This window comes from Triticum urartu, chromosome 7, assembly GCF_003073215.2.
Source record: "Triticum urartu cultivar G1812 chromosome 7, Tu2.1, whole genome shotgun sequence".
Lineage (NCBI taxonomy): Eukaryota > Viridiplantae > Streptophyta > Magnoliopsida > Poales > Poaceae > Triticum > Triticum urartu.
In genome coordinates, this window is record NC_053028.1 from 655,856,122 (window position 1) to 655,877,029 (window position 20,908).

A 20,908-nucleotide genomic window follows, 5' to 3' on the forward strand; every position below is an offset into this window, starting at 1 on the left:
GTTTTTCCTAATAACTTTGCCACATATAATGACACAATTCGAAGGTTTTTCAATTATTTGATTTTTTTGAATTTTTTATGCCCGTTTGAAAATACGGTCAAAACAACGGGCATGACTGTTCCTAGCTAGTGGTTGAATCTTGGAAAACTTTTGTTATTTCTCTGATTAAATAAATACTTTTGTACCTAAAAATAATTTTTGGGGAAAATAAATAGCAAACTATGAGGCAGCCGCAGTTCAAATTGGACCCGCTTCCAACTAAATCGGCAAAAATTTGTCTTTTTCACCAGAGGTGGATCAAAGCTTGTGACACCCAACCATTTGGTCAATTATGCATTAAATATGGCCTACTATTTTAGAAAATTGATTTGGTCCAATTTTGCAACAAATATTTGGTAGGTCCTTCACAAAAAACTCATTTTGGGCACTTGAAAAATGGAAAATTGATTTTTTTGTCCAAAGAAAATGAAAACTCTCTTAGGCAACATTATTTGCCATTCCAATATGCACCCTTGTGCACAATATAAGATCATTTGAACAAATTATGCCATGAATACGGCCATAAGATTGACCATTTCGCTTGAAAGCCATGAGTCTTCATAGATGATAGGTCATTTATGAGAACACTTTTTTAAAAGAATTGCTATATTATAAGTTTATTATTCTTCCTGGTAACTTGGTCACATATAGTGACACAATGCGAAAGTTTTCCAATTTTTTGATTTTTTTGAATTTTTAATGTCCGTTTTAAAATGCGGTCAAAACGGCGGGAATGACCGTTCCTAGCTAGTGGTTGAATCTTGGAATTTTTTTTGAGATTTCTCTGATTAAATAGATACTTAAGTACTTATAAATGATTTTTGAAAAAAAATAAAAGCAAACTATGAGGCAGTTGCAGTTCAAATTTGACCCGCTTCAATCGACGAAAATTTGTCTTTTTCACGAAACGTGGATCAAATCTTTTGACACCCAAATTTTTGGTCAATTGTGCATTAAATATGTCCTAATATTTTATAAAATTGATTTGGTACAATTTTGCAACAAATATATGGTAGGTCATTCAAAAAAAAGACATTTTAGACACTCGAAAAATGATTAAAAATAGCTAGAAAAATCATAAATGCATACAAATTGGTCCTTATCCATAAAATGTGGTCTAACTCCAATGAAAATTTATGTGGTGCCCTTTTGCAATTTTTTTTGATAACTACTTTACAAAATCCTTCTATTTTTAATATTTGAAAACTATTTTAAGTTACTGGGTTTTCGAATCAATCAAAACTCTTCCCACGAATCGATGACATGGCGCACATTCATTCATCCATCCATCTCTCCATCCCACATCCATCTACAGAAAAAAGAAAAGAAAAAGAGATACCCCACTCGCAGCCCAAACCTAGATCAGATCCCATCAACCCCTCCCACCATCGCATCCCTCCTCCCTCGTCCCCGTCTCCTCACCGCCGCCGCCACCTCCTCCCCGTCCCCGGCACCCTCCCGATCCAGTCATCCGTCTCATTCCCCTCGTCCAAACCCACCAACGCGACGGCGCACCCACCCACCCACCAACGCGGGCCCCTCTCTCCCTCGTCTCTCCCTCTCCCCCGCACCACTCCTCGCTGCCGCCACCACCACCACCTACGGCGCCCGATCCCGCCTGAATCCGGTGTCCTCCGGCGGCGCCGAGCACACCACGGTGACCCCATCCCTCCGCTACTTCCTCCCATCCATGGCGGCGAGCGAGTCAGCCAAATCGACCCCCGTTCCCCGAAAGCAGCGGCAGCACCACCCACCCATGGCTTCCCTGACGGCGAGATCCGGCCTCCGCTCCCTGGCGGCGCGCGCCAGGCCCCCCGCCCCGGCCCCGGTTGGGTGCCGCATGTACACCTCGCGAACCCTCCCTCCCTCTCTTCTATCCCCCGATTCGATCGATCGTTTGACGTGGATTTGGGGATTTTTCTCGTTTGATTGATGATGATGCCTCGCAGATAAGACGACCAAGTGGGAGAAGATCACCATCATGGGGGCCGTCACCTGCACCCTCCTGACGGCCTGGAACCTCTCCAAGGGCCACCCCCACTTCGACGAGCCGCCGGTCAGATCTCGTGCCTATGTTATATTTCGGGTCTTGTGGTGGCCGTGACCCGGGTCTGATTTGTTTCTCGTGTTGCAGGCCTACCCCTACCTGCACATCCGCAACAAGGAGTTCCCCTGGCGTATGAATTGTCTACCCCTTCCTTCCCGTGCCCATTTCAATGCCTACGTCTGTAACTTCCTCCTTGATTTGACTGTTTGCGATGTGATTTTTATCAAAAGTCACATGGTTTGATTGGATGCGATATGCTTTGGGTTAAAATGGGCAATATGTGTATGCTTTGGGTTTCACATTTCCTTCTAGGTATATGGTGTGTTTCATTTGTTAGTTGGATTCAGCTGTACACAACTCACTGAAATACTGAATAATGTTAATGATTCAGTCCTTCTCCTTCGCGCGAGTCCTCTCCCCTGCTGCAGTCCTTCTCCTTCACCCGCTTTTGTCTCTCTCTCCCACATCTTTGCTGCTGCTCTTCTTCCTCACCTCCATTGCTGCTGCTCTGCTTCCTCACCTTCATTGCCGCTGCTTCTCTTGTGAACCTCAAACTGTTGTTGCTCTTCTCTTAAGTCCCCACGCTGCTGCTGCTAACCCTGGTGTTGCTCCTCTATTGCTGCACCTCCTGCTGCTTGCCTCTTCTCTGAATCCACTAAACCTGCTGCTGCGCTTCTTCTCTGAACCTCTTTCTTGCTGCTCGCTGCTACTCCTCTCTCTATCCCCATGCTTGCTTCTTCTCCTAACCTCGCTGCTGATCTTCTCTGAAGTCTGAACCCCCTACTGATGTTGCTGCTCTCTCTCCCTATCTATTTCTCTCTCTTTCTTTCTCTATAACTAGTAGGGCGACCCGCACATTTGCGTGGCTAGACTTTGTATATTTCTTTCATATTTTTGTATTTTTTCTCTACCTGTAATCTATAGTTTTATTCCATACATCAGTACCTATATAAAAATGATAGTCAAAATATGTATCCTCAGGAATCATGATTAACCTTGTAGAAATGTTTGTATAACATTGTTTCTTAAGATATGTATGTGGTACAATGAAAGACTAAAGAGCCCTATGTCTTTGTCTAGCGATGCCAAAACATAGGCTTTGTTAATAATTTTGAGATTTCATTTCTCCACATTTTCGCACCCGTTCACATTTATATTTTCACCCAATATATCTTTAGGATCCCCACTATAAATGTAAACCACGATAGCACGTAGCGGTACCTTGTTATATGTTCCATCATCGGCCTCTTCACCAACCACATTGTGCTTATTTTTCTATTAAGAAAATGTTATCCGTTCATATATATGCTTCCATGTCATCTCATCTTAATGTAATTCGAGAATGGTGCGAAAATTGCTAAAATAATCTCCCAGTGGTACTCATCAAAGCTTGTTACTTTTTGATCATGCCTATTACATTTACTTCTACTTATACTTAATAAAATAAAGTTTAGATTACATACTTGACATGAATTGGTGCTTCCTTTTCTGCTAAAACAATCTCTACCATTCAGTGTGCCTTGTAGTTATACTTGATATTGTTTTCCCAGCCAGTATTTGCCCTATGTCTAGATGCTATTGGACTTATTTGTGTCGATGCATGAGCATTCCCATAGTATTTAAATTATAGAAAAAAATATGTTGACCAAGACATTGGCTTGAATTCTGCATTTGATTGTATAACATCTATGTGCAAGATATATATTTCTCTCCTCGAGTTCCCCACATAGAGGATGAAGCACTCATTTAAATATTTTTGTTAAAGACATGGGCATGTGATAATATATGCGTAATAAATGGCACTTAGATTAATTAACAACCTACCACACAAAATCATTTCAACAGTAATTACATGTCTAAACTTTGTGCCGTCTTACTCTTTCTGTGTCGCTACTATTTATGCAGCCATTTTGGTTTCGCGATAGAACAATATTATGCCTGTCAATCGTCATTGTAGACTGACCATTTTTCCGATGTTATTTTCTGTGTCAATGTTTCTCTACATCAACTTACGTTGCAATCCTTTGAAATTGTATAACTACTATATTTTATATTTAATGTTAATATCATTTGCATTTTGAGAAAATTTTATGTTAAACTTTACATGCTACATTTTATATTTAAGTCTGGTAGCTAATATATGCTATTTTCATTTATTTTTCTCAAATTCAGATTTTTTTAGAACAACTTCACATAAAAATTGAAATGTACTCTTTCGCTATATATAATATTTTTTTTAAAATTCCACAGCTTTTTCTTGAGGGAAAGTTTACCTTCTCTTTAATATGTATGCGTACTGATCTCTCTCTTTGCACGTGTGCATGTTGGACTCAGTTGACATCGGGATGACATCACTCATATCAGTCTTGCCGGAGGCTAATCCTGTAGTGTCCGGCACTAATACGTACAGCCGGAGGCTGACTTTTTTTGAGTACGTAGGCACTAAAACATGCTTCAAATAGCAATGTGTCCATCATGGATCCTTTCCAAATTTTATCACAGCATAATTTATTTATTTTAATTGCTTGTAGCACATACGTGGAAGCACCTTTTTCCCTTCCTTTCTTTCCTATTAGTACATGCAATGCTTCTATGCATATATGTGCTGGACTCTTTTTTTTAGGATCTATATGTGCTGGACTCTAGGACGCGCACGTGTATCTCCGGCAACCTGTTTTTAGAAAAAAACTTAGCTGTAGTTTTTCATTCTTTCTTTTTTAGTTGGTTATTTCCAACTTCTTATTCGTGCATCATGTACGTGCCGGCTTGACATATATAACTTTAGAACGTAACATAATATCTTTAAATCTCAGCCGTAAATATTACTAATCAACAATGTATATTATTTTGCTTATGTGGAAGAATGTGGTGCCTTATTTGTCTTCTGTCTTCATTATATAATAGATAATAGATTCAATAGAACTAGTATTGTATAACGATATGACATGTTTAGTTTTAGACTTGTGTTGTGTGGTTTTAAATTGCTGATCCGTGAACTGAATTGTGGCATATGACTCTCTGTTCTTATGTGTGGTAATTAGTTACACCTGTCACATGTGTTCTGCACTTGTTGAATAAATGACTTCAGTTTGTAGTACTTGTGTTAGCTTTGTTCCTGTGGTATAAATGTTTTCAATTTGTAGTACTTGGGTTAGCCGAGCATCATCGCTGATCGTCTAGTCCCCAAGGAGAAACGACATCCGCTGTTTGTGGGTGATTCACTTAGCTATATTTACAGCCGATCACCTAGTTGCATTTATTTACTGTTGTTGCTATGCCATCGTGATGACACATTCGTTCATGTTGTATTGCTATTGATTTTGTCTCTCTCATGACGGTATTTTGGCATTGTTATGCAGGAGCCATGGGTTTGACTTCGGCAAAGGGGATCGCCCTCACCGTCTCCTTGTTTTGGCCTCCTCGCGTTTCTGCTCGGTGTCATTTATCTGTTATACTATATGAATCATGCATGCTGATACACTACTGTGCAAGTTCTATGGTATGTGAGTTCCTTTTGTTGCTGCAAGCATTGATACAATATGTCATGTTTAGGGAGCTCTGCATCTGAGTCTCGGTCATCCTGCACAGCGAGGAGTTGGGCCAAGGGAGCAAGCAGTGCTGCTGGTTCCTTGAGGCCGGATTGAGTAAGATGGTGCACCACGACGTGTGGCACGAGTAAGAGGCTTTTGTATGAACAAGTCCAGTTTTTTTATTCACAACATCTAGCTTGTAGATTCAGCAATTATCTTTGCAAGGTCGTCATGGAACTTATCCATTGACCTATCATCCATGCTTGTTTTTGAGCTACTGCCACTTTGAGCTATTGTAGGCCTGGAGCTGCTATGTTCCATTGTTGGACCAATCGATTGCGACCTCTTAGATCTGTCATATGGAGTGGATAAATTTAGAGCGAGCTTACTAGTAATCTGAGCACCTGTTAGTTTAGTCCGGTAGGGGATTAGAGTGAAATGATCATGTAGGAAGTAGGTACCATAAATATATGAATGGCTACAATCCTTGAGAGAACCTGGCTCTACTTTTGCAAATGTTTAGTTTACTCATGATATGGTTTCTGTAGCTATGTGGTGCCACATTAAACATTTGTTTGATGTAAATAGTGGTCTGAGTTGCTTAGTTTTGGTGCTTCAGGTTGATGCATTGGCACATGTGAACTATTGAGGATAGGGTATCCTTTTTGGCGCAGTAAGCGATTGGATTAGGCAAGTTCAGTTCTGCAATCTCTTAGATATTATTTTTGGTTCTTCTGTGATGATTTCAGCAGCTCTGAAAAAATGTTGGGCTGTATATTTTGTGATTGTGTGCAATTCAATCATTATCTGCATGTTCTTGCTAGCAAATGTTGTTAGTAGAGGTTAGAAACACATAAATTCTGATGTTGTGCATTTAAATTCTGGGATTGCATGTTATTTGCAATCAGCTATGACTGCCGGCATTTAGATTCCATTTATTTGATGTATTTGAATTCAGGCCCTTCGATATGAATGGCCATATCAAAATATAGTCAGCCATATTGTTTCAAAACGCCGGGACTTGGTGTCTTTAGCTTACAAAAATAGAACCGAAGATTCGTATGCTCATTGCAATGTGCTACATCAGGAGCACCTTTGTTCCATAATGTGTTTTGTTAACAGCCACTTTTGGCTAGGAGTTGTGCTAGCGAATTACTTCTTGTTGTGCCTTGTTTTTATCAGTTCTTGTACTGCAGCTCTTACTTATAAATGTGGCAATTCCTCTTTTACAGGAGCTTCAGGCATAAAAGGAAGTTGGAAGTGTGAAACCATGAAGATTGCTCAAGAAAGTACGGTATATTATATATTGTAATAGTAGACATATCTAGGTTGTAAAGATTGTAATAGACTAATTTAGTGTTGTTTTCGACGAATTTCATGTGCTCTCTGGTCTGTTTGAAATATTGATTCTGTATGTGATTTCAATACTTGTGAAATGGAAACCTGCGATCTACATAAAAATGGGTGATAAGTTTTGAATTTTTTGTCGTGCGGGACCAGCTATGAGATCAACATGACAAGTGGGACCAATTTGACTAGTGGGACAAGCTTCAAAATAAAATGTCCGAAAATGTATAATAAGAAGATTGTAAAAAGGTTGTGGCCTGGAAATTAAAAAGGACGAATAGTTGGGCCAGGCCCATGTAGCTGAAAAAAATTAATAGAAAAAAATCAAATAGGCTGAATTGTTGGGCTAGGCCCATGTATAACAGCGAACTAGATGGGGCTGATTTTAACCACGTCAGCTTGCCACGTCGGATCCGACGTGGCCTACGCAGACAGCTAGCGACCAAAACAGAAGGTCGTTGAACCAATGACCTTTTGTTTTGGTCGTTGCTTTCCACGACCTTCTTACATAGAAGGTCGTTAATTTCAGTTTACAACCGTCAGCTTTTGACCTTCTGTTTTTGGTCATAAAAAGGTCGCAAATGAAAAATAATGACCTTTCAGCGACTAATAGTGATGGTCGCAAGTTGACATATTTTTTGTAGTGATGAAGTGACTATTCAATCTTTCTGTGTCTATTTTCAAATGGCACTGCATGCAGTGACTATACTATTCTCTTGTGCAGTTCAACCAAAATTGCGGTCACTTTGTGTGTTTGCCAAATAGCAACGGGCAGACATCTCTGTCTGCACAAATATCAAGCAGCTAGTAAACATATACCCCACCTTATATTTTCGGTTTAAACATGTCTCTTCCGCATAGCATCTGTCATGTTTTGCACTGGACAATTTGATACAGTCATGTTTTGCCCTGGATAATTTCATACTGAATTGATTTGCTTGTTCAGAGTAGAAATATAGCGCCTATTCTTCATCAGACCAAGGATATCAATGTTCGCAGTGATGGAAGAGGTGAAATCGATAGAACCGAAATTGAGCATCCAGTCATTGAATCATGTCCTGCACCTCCAATGTAGGTCCACCCTGCCAATAAATTCACATGCAAACCACTAGTATTACTATCTAATGACAGTACAAAAAAAATAGCAAGATAGTAGCAAACCATGTACCTTCTTAATGAACAGCTCATAGTGCCACCAATTGGATATAAAGGTTTGGAAGAAAACATGCTCCTGATGTTGAACCAGTTGGACTTTTTGTGCAGTTCCACTAAAATCGAGCATCCCTATTTGTGTAGATATTGAAAGTGTGATTACTATAAAAGTGGCACTAGTTGAAGCATAGACTCACGAATATAAGCATTCCAATTTCTTAATGTGAAAAGGTAGCAAGACTGTTTCTAACCATCTGTTTGAAGGAATAAATAAGGCAACAGCGGCTGATGTCAGAAAGGCATATATAGTTCTTTCTGAAAGAATGATCGATTCCTGACCTTTCCTTTTCTTTTAAGCATATTTTGTGCAATTCAACTAAAATAAAATGCCATCACCGCCTTGACAATTCAGTGACACTGTACAAAAGGAAATGACTTAATATTACATCATGATGTCAGGTATGTAGTCGACAGGCATTAGAGACAAACTTACAGACCTCCTCCGATAACATAATGAATATTAATTTTAACAAAGGTGTGACTAGCTTTACCGGGATAATTTTAGTGAACTCTACACCCTCTGTTTCTTAATATAAGACGTTTTCGCGGTTCAGTTTAAAGTACCCAAACGTCTAGTATTTAGAAAAACAGGTAGTAGTTTTCTTAAGCACGTATCTGGGAAAGCTTGCCACACTTTATTTATGTCCATACGCTAATGCAACACCATTTAAAATTTCGAATACTACAAATATACACTAATCCAGTGGCTAGTGCAACACTAGAGTAGTTATTTTATGACAGGGTACAGTACAATGGTTTTACTGAACATATTTCAATAAACTCCGGCACTAGAAGATTTCTATAAGAATTAGCAATACAAAATGTAAAAGGTAACACGTTTCAACATTGGTATACTAGCTGTGCATGAGTATTAAACCAAATACAAAAGTCTAAAGATAACTAGCATTATTAACTAATGACAGTATAAAAAATTGCAAACCATATACCTCCAAGGTAAATATCATTTCGAACTCGGGGAACCTTAAAAATTGCTATCCCAATCTTGATAATTGATCAAACATAAAAACTTGATTGAACGAATCAAGAAAACAGCCAGAGGAGGAGGTGCCCATTCTTGACCTTTCCTCTTGTCTTCATGATTTTTTGTGCAGTTTAACCAAAATAAAATGACATCAGCGCCTTGGCATTTTGGTGACACCGTACAAAAAAATTAACTTATCTCATGAAAGTGAGGTATGTAATCTATAAGCATTCACAGTGCAAAAATCTGAAGGTAGTAACAAGTTTCATCATTGGTATACTGGCTGTGCAACAACATTAGAATGCCTTAGCTGAAAAATCTTTAATACATCCACAATCAATAGCTAACCTTGAAATATTCCAGTGACATTAAATGACATTGCTTAAATTTATTGGTGGCATTAGACTGAGTGCGACATTAGTTAAATGTGGCATCACTTTAGCATTAGCATTGCTTGACTTGACTGCTGACGTTATACTAACAGCAAAAAAGTGACAATAAGAGCATGGGAGGCCCATTCGGACAGTGGGCGCACCAGTACGATGTACCTCCATGGAGCAACAAATATCCAGGCAGCATATGTGGATTACGTCCCATTTTTGTTATGTTTAGCCACCTTTTTCCTATGTGAGGACAATAAACCGATCGACCTGGTCATTCTCTATTGCGTTGTCATGCCTTTCTACCCTTCTTCAACCAAGATACACGAGACTCGTTTCTTAGCTACTGATTTTCCCCTTTTCAACCTAGATGCGGGTTCGATGCTGATGACCCACAAGTGTAGGGGATCTATCGTAGCCTTTTCGATAAGTAAGAGTGTCGAACCCAACGAGGAGCAGAAGGAAATGATAAGCAATTTTCAGTAAGGTACTCTCTGCAAGCACTGAAATTATCGGTAACAGATAGTTTTGTGATAAGATAATTTGTAACGAGTAGCAAGTAATAACAGTAAATAAGGTGCAGCAAGATGGCCCAAACCTTTTTGTAGCAAAAGGCAAGCCTGGAAAAACTCCTATATGAAGGATAGCGCTCCCGAGGACACATCGGAATTATCGTCAAGCTAGTTGTCATCACGTTCATATGATTTGTGTTCGGTACTTTGATAATTTGATATGTGGGTGGACTGGTGCTTGGGTGCTGTCCTTACTTGGACAAGCATCCCACTTATGGTTAACCCGCATTGCAAGCATCCGCAACTACAACAGAAGTATTAAGGTAAACCTAACCATAGCATGAAACATATGGATCCAAATCAGCCCTTTATGAAGCAACACATAAACTAGGGTTTAAGTTTCTGTCACTCTAGCAACCCATCATCTACTTATTACTTCCCAATGCCTCCCTCTAGGCCCAAACAATGCTGAAGTGTCATGTAGTCGACGTTCACATGACACCACTAGAGGGATGACAATATACATCTCATCAAAATATCGAACGAATACCAAATTCACATGACTACTTATAGCAAGACTTCTCACATGTCCTCAGGAACAAACGTAACTACTCATAAAGCATATTCATGTTCATAATCAGAGGGGTATTAATATGCATAATGGATCTGAACGTATGATCTTCCACCAAGTAAACCAACTAGCATCAACTACAAGGAGTAATCAACACTGCTAGCAACCCACGGGTACTAATCTGAGGTTTGGATAAAAAGATTGGATACAAGAGATGAACTAGGGTTTGAGATGAGATGGTGCTGGTGAAGATTTTGATGGAGATTGACCCCCTCCCGATGAGAGGATCGTTGGTGATGACGATGGTGATGATTTCCCCCTCCCGGAGGGAAGTTTCCCCGGCAGAACAGCTCTGCCGGAGCCCTAGATTGGTTCCACCAAGGTTCCGCCTCGTGGCGGCGGAGTTTCGTCCCGTAAGCTTGCTTATGATTTTTTCCTCGACGAAAGACCTCATATAGCAGAAGATGGGCATCAGAGGGCCACCAGGGGGCCCACGAGGCAGGGGGTGTGTGATATCTACTACACAACCTTCTTCTTGTAGACGTTGTTGGGCCTCCAAGTGCAGAGGTTTGTAGGACAGTAGCAAATTTCCCTCAAGTGGATGACCTAAGGTTTATCAATCCATAGGAGGCGTAGGATGAAGATGGTCTCTCTCAAGCAACCCTGCAACCAAATAACAAAGAGTCTCTTGTGTCCCCAACACACCCAATACAATGGTAAACTGTATAGGTGCACTAGTTCGGCGAAGAGATGGTGATACAAGTACAATATGGATTATAGATAATTGTTTTTGTAATCTTAAAATATAAAAACAGCAAGGTAACTAATGATAAAAGTGAGCGTAAACGGTATTGCAATGCGTTGAAACAAGGCCTAGGGTTCATACTTTCACTGGTGCAAGTTCTCTCAACAATAATAACATAATTGGATCATATAACTACCCCTCAACATGCAACAAAGAGTCACTCCAAAGTCACTAATAGAGGAGAACAAACAAAGAGATTATGGTAGGGTATGAAACCACCTCAAAGTTATCGTTTCTGGTCAATCTATTCAAGAGTCCGTAGTAAAATAACATGAAGCTATTATTTCCGTTCAATCTATCATAGAGTTCGTACTAGAATAACACCTTAAGACACAAATCAACCAAAACCCTAATGTCACCTAGATACTCCAATGTCACCTCAAGAATCCGTGGGTATGATTATACGGTATGCATCACACAATCTCAAATTCATCTATTTAAACCAACACAAAGAACTTCAAAGAGTGCCCCAAAGATTCTACCGGAGAGTCAAGACGAAAACGTGTGCCAACCCCTTTGCATAGGTTCATGGGCGGAACCCGCAAGTTGATCACCAAAACATACATCAAGTGGGTCAATAGAATACCCCATTGTCACCACGGGTATCCCACGCAAGACATACATAAAGTGTTCTCAAATCCTTAAAGACTCAATCCGATAAGATAAATTCAAAGGGAAAACTCAATCCATTACAAGAGAGTAGAGGGGGGAAACATCATAGGATCCAAATATAATAGCAAAGCTCACGATACATCAAGATCGTATCACCTCAAGAACACGAGAGAGAGAGATCAAACACATAGCTACTGGTACATACCCTCAGCCCCGAGGGAGAACTACTCCCTCCTCATCATGGAGAGCATCGAGATGATGAAGATGGCCACCGGAGAGGGATTCCCCCTCCAGCAGGGTGCCGGAACGGGTCTAGATTGGCTTTCGGTGGCTACGGAGGCTTCAGGCGGAGGAACTCCCGATCTATTCTGCTCTTCGATGGTTTTACGGTATAGTGGTATATATAGGAGGAAGAAATTTGTCATGGGAGCCACGAGGGGCCCACGAGGGTCGAGGGCGCGCCTAGGGGGGTGGGCGCGCCCCCTGCCTCGTGCCTTCCTCGTTGCTTCCCTTACATACACCCCAAGTCTTCTGGATTGATTCCGTTCCGAAAATAAGTTCTGTGAAGTTTCAAGTCAATTGGACTCCGTTTGATTTTCCTTTTCTGCGATACTCTAAAACAAAGAAAAAATAGAAACTGGCACTGGGCTCTGGGTTAATTGGTTAGTCCCAAAAATAATATAAAAGTGCATAATAAAGCCCATAAACATCCAAAGTTGATAATATAATAGCATGGAACAATCAAAAATTATAGATACATTGGAGACGTATTAGCATCCCCATGCTTAATTCATGCTCGTCTTCGAGTAGGTAAATGATAAAAACAGAATTTTTGATGTGGAATGCTACCTAACATATTTCTCTAAGTAATTCTCTTCATTTTGGCATGAATGTTCAGATCCATAAGATTCAAGACAAAAGTTTAATACTGACATAAAAATAATAATACTTCAAGCATACTAACTAAGCAATCGTGTCTTCTCAAAATAACATGGCCAAAGAAAGCTATCCCTACAAAATCATATAGTCTGGCTATGCTCCTTCTTCACCACACAACGTATTTAAATCATGCACAACCCCGATGACAAGCCAAGCAATTGTTTCATACTTTTGATGTTCTCAAACTTTTTCAATCTTCACGCAATATATGAGCGTGAGCCATGGACATATTACTATAGGTGGAATAGAATGGTGGTTGTCGAGAAGACAAAAAGGGAGAAGATAGTCTCACATCAACTAGGCGTATCAACGGGCTATGGAGATGCCCATTAATAAATATCAATGTGAGTGAGTAGGGATTGCCATGCAACGGATGCACTAGAGCTATAAGTGTATGAAAGCTCAACAAAAGAAACTAAGTGGGTGTGCATCCAACTTGCTTGCTCATGAAGACCTAGGGCACTTGAGGAGGCCCATTGTTGGAATATACAAGCCAAGTTCTATAATGAAACATTTCCACTAGTATATGAAAGTGACAACATAGGAGACTGTCTATCATGAAGATCATGATGCTACTTCGAAGCACAAGTGTGGAAAAAGGATAGTAGCATTGTCCCTTTTTATTTTTATTTTTTATTTGGCCTTTCTTTTTTTTATTTGGCCTTTCTTTTTTTTGGACAATGCTCTATTATTGATGATCATCACACTTCTATTTATTTACAACTCAATGATTACAATTCGATACTAGAACAAAGTATGACTCTATATGAATGGCTCCAGCGGTGTACCGGGATAGCAATGATGCATGAGTGACATGTATGAAATAATTATGAACAGTCGCTTTGCCACAAATACAATGTCAACTACATGATCATGCAAAGCAATATGACAATGATGGAGCGTGTCATAATAAATGGAATGGTGGTAAGTTGCATGGCAATATATCTCAGAATGGCTATGGAAATGCCATGATAGGTAGGTATGGTGGCTGTTTTGAGGAAGATATATGGTGGGTTTATGGTACCGACGAAAGTTGCACGATACTAGAGAGGCTAGCAATGGTGGAAGGGTGAGAGTGCGTATAATCCATGGACTCAACATTAGTCATAAAGAACTCACATACTTATTGCAAAAATCTATTAGTTATCGAAACAAAGTACTACGCGCATGCTCCTAGGGGGATAGATTGGTAGGAAAATACCATCGCTCGTCCCCGACCGCCACTCATAAGGAGGACAATCAATAAACAAATCATGCTCCGACTTCGTCACATAACGGTTCACCATACGTGCATGCTACGGGAATCACAAACTTCAACACAAGTATTTCTCAAATTCACAACTACCCAACTAGCATGACTCTAATATCACCATCTTTATATCTCAAAACAATCATCAAGTATGAAACTTCTCATAGTATTCAATGCACTTTATATGAAAGTTTTTATTATATCCCTCTTGGATGCCCATCATACTAGGAGTAAATTCATAACCAAAGAAAACTACCATGCTGTTCTAAAGACTCTCAAAATAATATAAGTGAAGCACAAGAGTTCATATATTTCTTCAAAATAAAACCACCATCGTGCTTTGAAAGGATATAAATGAAGCACTAGAGCAAATGACAAACTACTCCAAAAGATATAAGTGAAGATCAATGAGTAGTCGAATAATTATGAAACTATGTGAAGACTCTCTAACATTTAAGAATTTCAGATATTGGTATTTTATTCAAACAGCAAGCAAAAAATAAATAAAATGAAATGACGCTCCAAGCAAAACACATATCATGTGGTAAATAAAAATATAGCCCCAAGTAAAGTTACTGGTGAACGAAGACGAAAGAGGGGATGCCTTCCGGGGCATCCCGAAGCTTAGGCTTTTGGTTGTCCTTGAATATTACCTTGGGGTGCCTTGGGCATCCCCAAGCTTAGGCTCTTGCCACTCCTTGTTCCATAGTCCATCGAATCTTTACCCAAAACTTGAAAACTTCACAACACAAAACTTAACAGAAAACTCGCAAGTTCCGTTAGCGAAAGAAAACAAAACACCACTTCAAGGTACTGTAATGAACTCATTATTTATTAATATTGGTGTTAAACCTAATGTATTACAACTTCTCTATGGTTTATAAACTCTTTTACTAGCCATAGATTCATCAAAATAAGTAAACAACACATGAAAAACAGAATCTGTCAAAAACAGAATAGTCTGTAGTAATCTGTAACTAAAGCAAACTTATGGAACCCCAAAAATTCTAAATTAAATTTCTGGACTTGAGCAATTTATCTATTAATCATCTTCAAAAATAATTAACTAAATAGCACTATCCAAATAAAAATGGCAGCAATTCTCGTGAGTGCTAAAGTTTCTGTTTTTTACAGCAAGATCAAAAAGACTTTCCCCAAGTCTTCCCAACGGTTCTACTTGGAACAAACACTAATTAAAAGCATAAACCACATATAAACATAGGCTAAATGAATTATTTATTATTAAACAGGAACAAAAAGCAAGTAACAAAAATAAAGTTGAGTTGCCTCCCAACAAGCGCCATCGTTAAACGCCCCTAGCTAGGCATGATGATTTCAATGATGCTCACATAAAAGATAAGAATTGTAACATAAAGAGAGCATCATGAAGAATATAACTAGCACATTTAAGTCTAACCCACTTCCTATGCATAGGGATTTTGTGAGCAAACAACTTGTGGGAACAAGAATCAACTTGCATAGGAAGGTAAAACAAGCATAATTTTAAAACTTTAAGCACATAGAGAGGAAACTTGATATTATTGCAAATCCTACAAGCATATATTCCTCCCTCATAATAATTTTCAGTAGCATCACTATCACATAAAGCATTCTTTTCATGATCTACAAGCATAGAAATTTTATTACTCTCCACACAAGCAAAATTCTTCTCATGAATAATAGTGGGAGCAAACTCAACAAAATAACTATCGTGTGAGGCATAATCCAATTGAAAACTAAAATCATGATGACAAGTTTCATGGTTATCATTATTCTTAATAGCATACAAGTGATCACAATAATCATCATAGATAGCAACTTTGTTCTCATAATAAATTGGAACCTCTTCCGAAATAGTGGAATCATTACTAAATAAAGTCATGACCTCTCCAAATCCACTTCTATAATTATCACAATAAGATTGAACATCCTCCAAAATAGTGGGATCATTACTTCCTAAAGTTGACACTCTTCCAAACCCACTTTCATCAATATAATCATCATAAATAGGAGGCATGATATCATCAAAATAAATTTGCTCATCAAAACTTGGGGGACAAAAAATATCATCTTCATCAAACATAGCTTCCCCAAGCTTGTGGCTTTGCATATCATTAGCATCATGGATAATCAAGGAATTCATACTAACAACATTGCAATCATGCTCATCATTCAAATATTTAGTGCCAAGAATTCTAATGCATTCTTCTTCTAACACTTTGGCACAATTTTCCTTTCCATCATACTCACAAAAGATATTAAAAAGATGAAGCGTATGAGGCAAACTCAATTCCATTTTTTGTAGTTTTATTTTATAAACTAAACTAGTGCTAAAACAAGAAACAAAAAGATTCGATTGCAACAACTAAAGATATACCTTCAAGAACTAACCTCCCCCGCAACGGCGCCAGAAAAGAGCTTAGTATCTACTACACAACCTTCTTCTTGTAGACGTTGTTGGGCCTCCAAGTGCAGAAGTTTGTAGGACAGTAGCAAATTTCCCTCAAGTGGATGACCTAAGGTTTATCAATCTGTAGGAGGCATAGGATGAAGATGGTCTCTCTCAAGCAACCCTGCGACCAAATAACAAAGAGTCTCTTGTGTTCCCAACACACCCAATACAATGGTAAACTGTATAGGTGCACTAGTTCGGCGAAGAGATGGTGATATAAGTGCAATATGGATAGTAGATAATTGTTTTTGTAATCTAAAAATATAAAAACAGCAAGGTAACTAATGATAAAAGTGAGCGTAAACGGTATTGCAATGCGTTGAAACAAGGCCTAGGGTTCATACTTTCACTAGTGCAAGTTCTCTCAACAATAATAACATAATTGGATCATATAACTATCCCTCAAATGCAACAAATAGTCACTCCAAAGTCACTAATAACGGAGAACAAAGGAAGAGATTATGGTAGGGTACGAAACCACCTCAAAGTTACCATTTCTGATCGATCTATTCAAGATTCCGTAGTAAAATAACATGAAGCTATTCTTTCCGTTCAATCTATCATAGAGTTTGTACTAGAATAACACCTTAAGACACAAATCAACCAAAACCCTAATGTCACCTAGATACTCCAATGTCACCTCAAGTATCTGTGGTATGATTATACGACATGCATCACACAATCTCAGATTCATCTATTCAAACCAACACAAAGAACTTCAAAGAGCGCCCCAAAGATTCTACCGGAGATTCAAGACAAAAATGTGTGCCAACCCCTATGCATAGGTTCATGGGCGGAACCCGCAAGTTGATCACCAAAACATAAATCAAGTGGATCAATAGAATAGCCCATTGTCACTACGGGTATCCCACGCAAGACATACATCAAGTGTTCTCAAATCCTTAAAGACTCAATCCTATAAGATAACTTCAAAAGGAAAACTCAATTCATTACAAGAGAGTAGAGGGGGAGAAACATCATAGAATCCAAATATAATAGCAAAGCTCGCGATACATCAAGATCGTATCACCTCAAGAACATGAGAGAGAGAGAGAGATCAAACACATAGCTACTGGTACATACCCTCAGCCCCGAGGGAGAACTACTCCCTCCTCATCATGGAGCGCACCGGGATGATGAAGATGGCCACCGGAGAGGGATTCCCCCTTCGGCAGGGTGCCGGAACGGGTCTAGATTGGCTTTCGGTGGCTACGGAGGCTTCTGGTGGCGGAACCCCCGATCTATTATGCTCTTTGATGGTTTTAGGGTATATTGGTATATATAGGAGGAAGAAATACGTCAAGGGAGCCACGAGGGGCCCACGAGGTTGGAGGGCGCGCCCAGGGGGGTGGGCGCGCCCCCTGCCTCGTGCCTTCCTCGTTTCTTCCCTTACGTACACCCCAAGTCTTCTGGATTGATTCCGTTCCAAAAATAAGTTCCACGAAATTTCAGGTCAATTGGACGCCGTTTGATTTTCCTTTTCTGCGATACTCTAAAACAAGGAAAAAACAGAAACTGCCACTGGGCTCTGGGTTAATAGGTTAGTCCAAAAAACAATATAAAAGTGCATAATAAAGCCCATAAACATCCAAAGTTGATAATATAATAACATGGAACAATAAAAAATTATAGATACGTTGGAGACGTATCAGTGCGCCCAGTGGGGTAGGGCGCGCCCCCCACCCTCGTGGCTGGTGGGTGGCCCCCCTCTGGTACTTCTTGCGCTCAATATTTTTTATATATTCTGGAAATAACTTCCGTGAAGTTTCAAGACTTTTGGAGCTGTGCAGAATAGGTCTCTAATATTTGCTCCCTTTCCAGCCCAGAATCCCAGCTGCCAGCATTCTCCCTCTTCATGTAAACCTTGTAAATTAAGAGAGAATAGGCATAAGTATTGTGACATAATGTGTAATAACAGCCCATAATGCAATAAATATCGATATAAAAGCATGATGAAAAATGGACGTATCAACTCCCCCAAGCTTAGACCTTGCTTGTCCTCAAGTGAAAGCCGAAATCGAAAAATATGTCCACATGTTTGGAGATAGAGGTGTCGATAAAATAAAATACGGACATGAGGACATCATGATTATTCTTAGAACAGCAATATATATATATACATATATATATATTGTGATATGATCTCTTATTCTAAAGTAACAATTAAATCACAACTTCAAGTATGAAACATAAACTTTATTGAGAACCAACAAACTCTAATATCAGTCACTGAGGCAATTGCAATTTGTCATAACATAGGAAAGAGTCAATATAAGAGCTTTTCAGAAAGTCCACATACTGAACCATCTTTTAGTCTTTCACAATTGCTAACACTCACGCGATATTTATGGGTATGAAGTCTTAATCGGACACAGAGAAAGATAGGGGCTTATAGTTTTGCTTCCCAACGTTTTACCTCAAGAGTAATGTCAACAAAAATAGTTCATGAAAACTCACATCCAATTAGCTATATATATCTGGATCTTTCCAACGCATTGTGCTTGCGAAAGGATAAAATGTAAAAAGGAAAGGTGGATATCACCATGACTCGTTGCATGAAGTATAAGACAAGAATTAAAGATTGGCCCTTCACAGAGGGAAGCAGAGATTGTCATGCGCTTTTACGGTTGGATGCACGAAATCTTAATGCAAAAGAACGTCACTTTATATTGCCACTTGTGATATGGACCTTTACTATGCAGTCCGTCGCTTTTATTTCTTCCATATCACAAGATCGTATAAAGCTTATTTTCTCCGCACTAATAAGTCATACATATTTAGAGAGCAATTTTTATTGCTTGCACCGATGACAACTTACTTGAAGGATCTTACTCAATCCATAGGTATATATGGTGGACTCTCATGACAAAACTGGGTTCAAGGATATTTGGAAGCACAAGTAGTATCTCTACTTGGTGCAAAGAAATTGGCTAGCACGAGAGGGAAAGGCAAGCTCAACATGTTGGATGATCCATGACAATATAATTTATCTCAAATGTAAGAAAACATAACCCATTACGTTGTCTTCCTTGTCCAACGTCAACTCTTTAACATCTCATACTTTAATGAGTGCTCACAATCATAAAAGATGCCCAAGATAGTATATTTATATGTGAACCTCTCTTTCTTTATTACTTTGTATTAATTGCAACGATGACCAAAACTATGTTTGTCAACTCTCAACAACTTTTATTCATCATAATCTTTATATGTGAGCTCATTACTCTCCAGAAGATCCATATGATCTCTTTATTTCTTTTTGTTCTTTCTCTTTTTTTATTCCTCAAGATCATAGCAAGATAATCAAGCCCTTGACTCAAGACTAATCTTTATTATATATAGCTCAAGGACTTGATTACGTAGAAGGGTCATAAAGCAAAACTCACAACTAGATCATACTAAAACTTTCTTCTACTAGATCAAGATATTATCAAAAGGATCGAACTAAGAAAAACGATAAATATAAAAGTGATGGTGATATGATACCGGGGCACTCCCCCAAGCATGGCAGTTGCCAAGGGGAGTGCCCATACCCATGTGATTATGTCTCCTTCTTCGGGGGTGGTGATGTGATATTCTTGGCGATGATGCCCCTCAAGATACGATTCTCTTCCTCGAGCTTATTGACTTGCTGCTTGAGGTTCATTATTTCCTTACGGAGCTTGCCAGTGACAGCTAAAGCTCCTTTCACCCAAGGATGTTGCATAGCTACGGGAGAACAAGTAACACCCTTTTTCATATTTTCATAAGAGAGAAATATAACATTGGAAGGGATGACCGAGTTTGGAATAGCCGAGCTCTGTATTTCCCCCATCGTGAATCCTGCCCGGAAACGAGAAGTAACTTCTTGATCCTCCTCCATGGCATCTATCCTTTTCAAGTCAGCTTCAATCTCTTCCTCCATTGAGGGCCCAAAGTGATAGGCATCGTTGTTTGCCCCTAGACATCATGTCGGATGAGACACCCGACTTTCCCTGACTGACTCTTGAGAGGACATCTTGCTCTGATCTACGGCAGAAACAGCTCGAAACAAAGACAGGAGATATTTGCGTGATACGGAGGTCAAAACCTTCGGGAGATTATATAATGAATTTTTACCGACCAAAAGAAGTATCGTGCAAGAAAACGGAGTCCGAAGAGCACATGAGGTGCCCACGAGCCAGGGGGCGCGCCCAGGGGGGTAGGGCGCGCCTCCCACCCTCCTGGAAGCCTTGTGTCCTTCCCGGACTGC

The 20,908-nt window shown here is 39.4% G+C and overlaps 1 long non-coding RNA gene across 7 annotated transcripts; it reads left to right on the forward strand.

Annotated features, from left to right (window-relative positions):
* Positions 1 to 1,370: 1,370 nt before the first annotated feature.
* Positions 1,371 to 7,072, forward strand: LOC125524610. 7 transcript variants are annotated; one of them, XR_007290859.1, is made up of 5 exons: positions 1,371 to 1,881; positions 1,989 to 2,095; positions 2,174 to 2,216; positions 4,421 to 5,761; positions 6,849 to 7,072. It is a non-coding gene; the product is annotated as an uncharacterized LOC125524610 (long non-coding RNA). The 7 variants fall into 7 exon arrangements; XR_007290860.1 differs by having other exon boundaries at positions 1,376 to 2,095; positions 4,421 to 4,517; positions 5,446 to 5,761; XR_007290858.1 differs by having other exon boundaries at positions 1,377 to 1,881; positions 5,446 to 5,761.
* Positions 7,073 to 20,908: the final 13,836 nt, after the last annotated feature.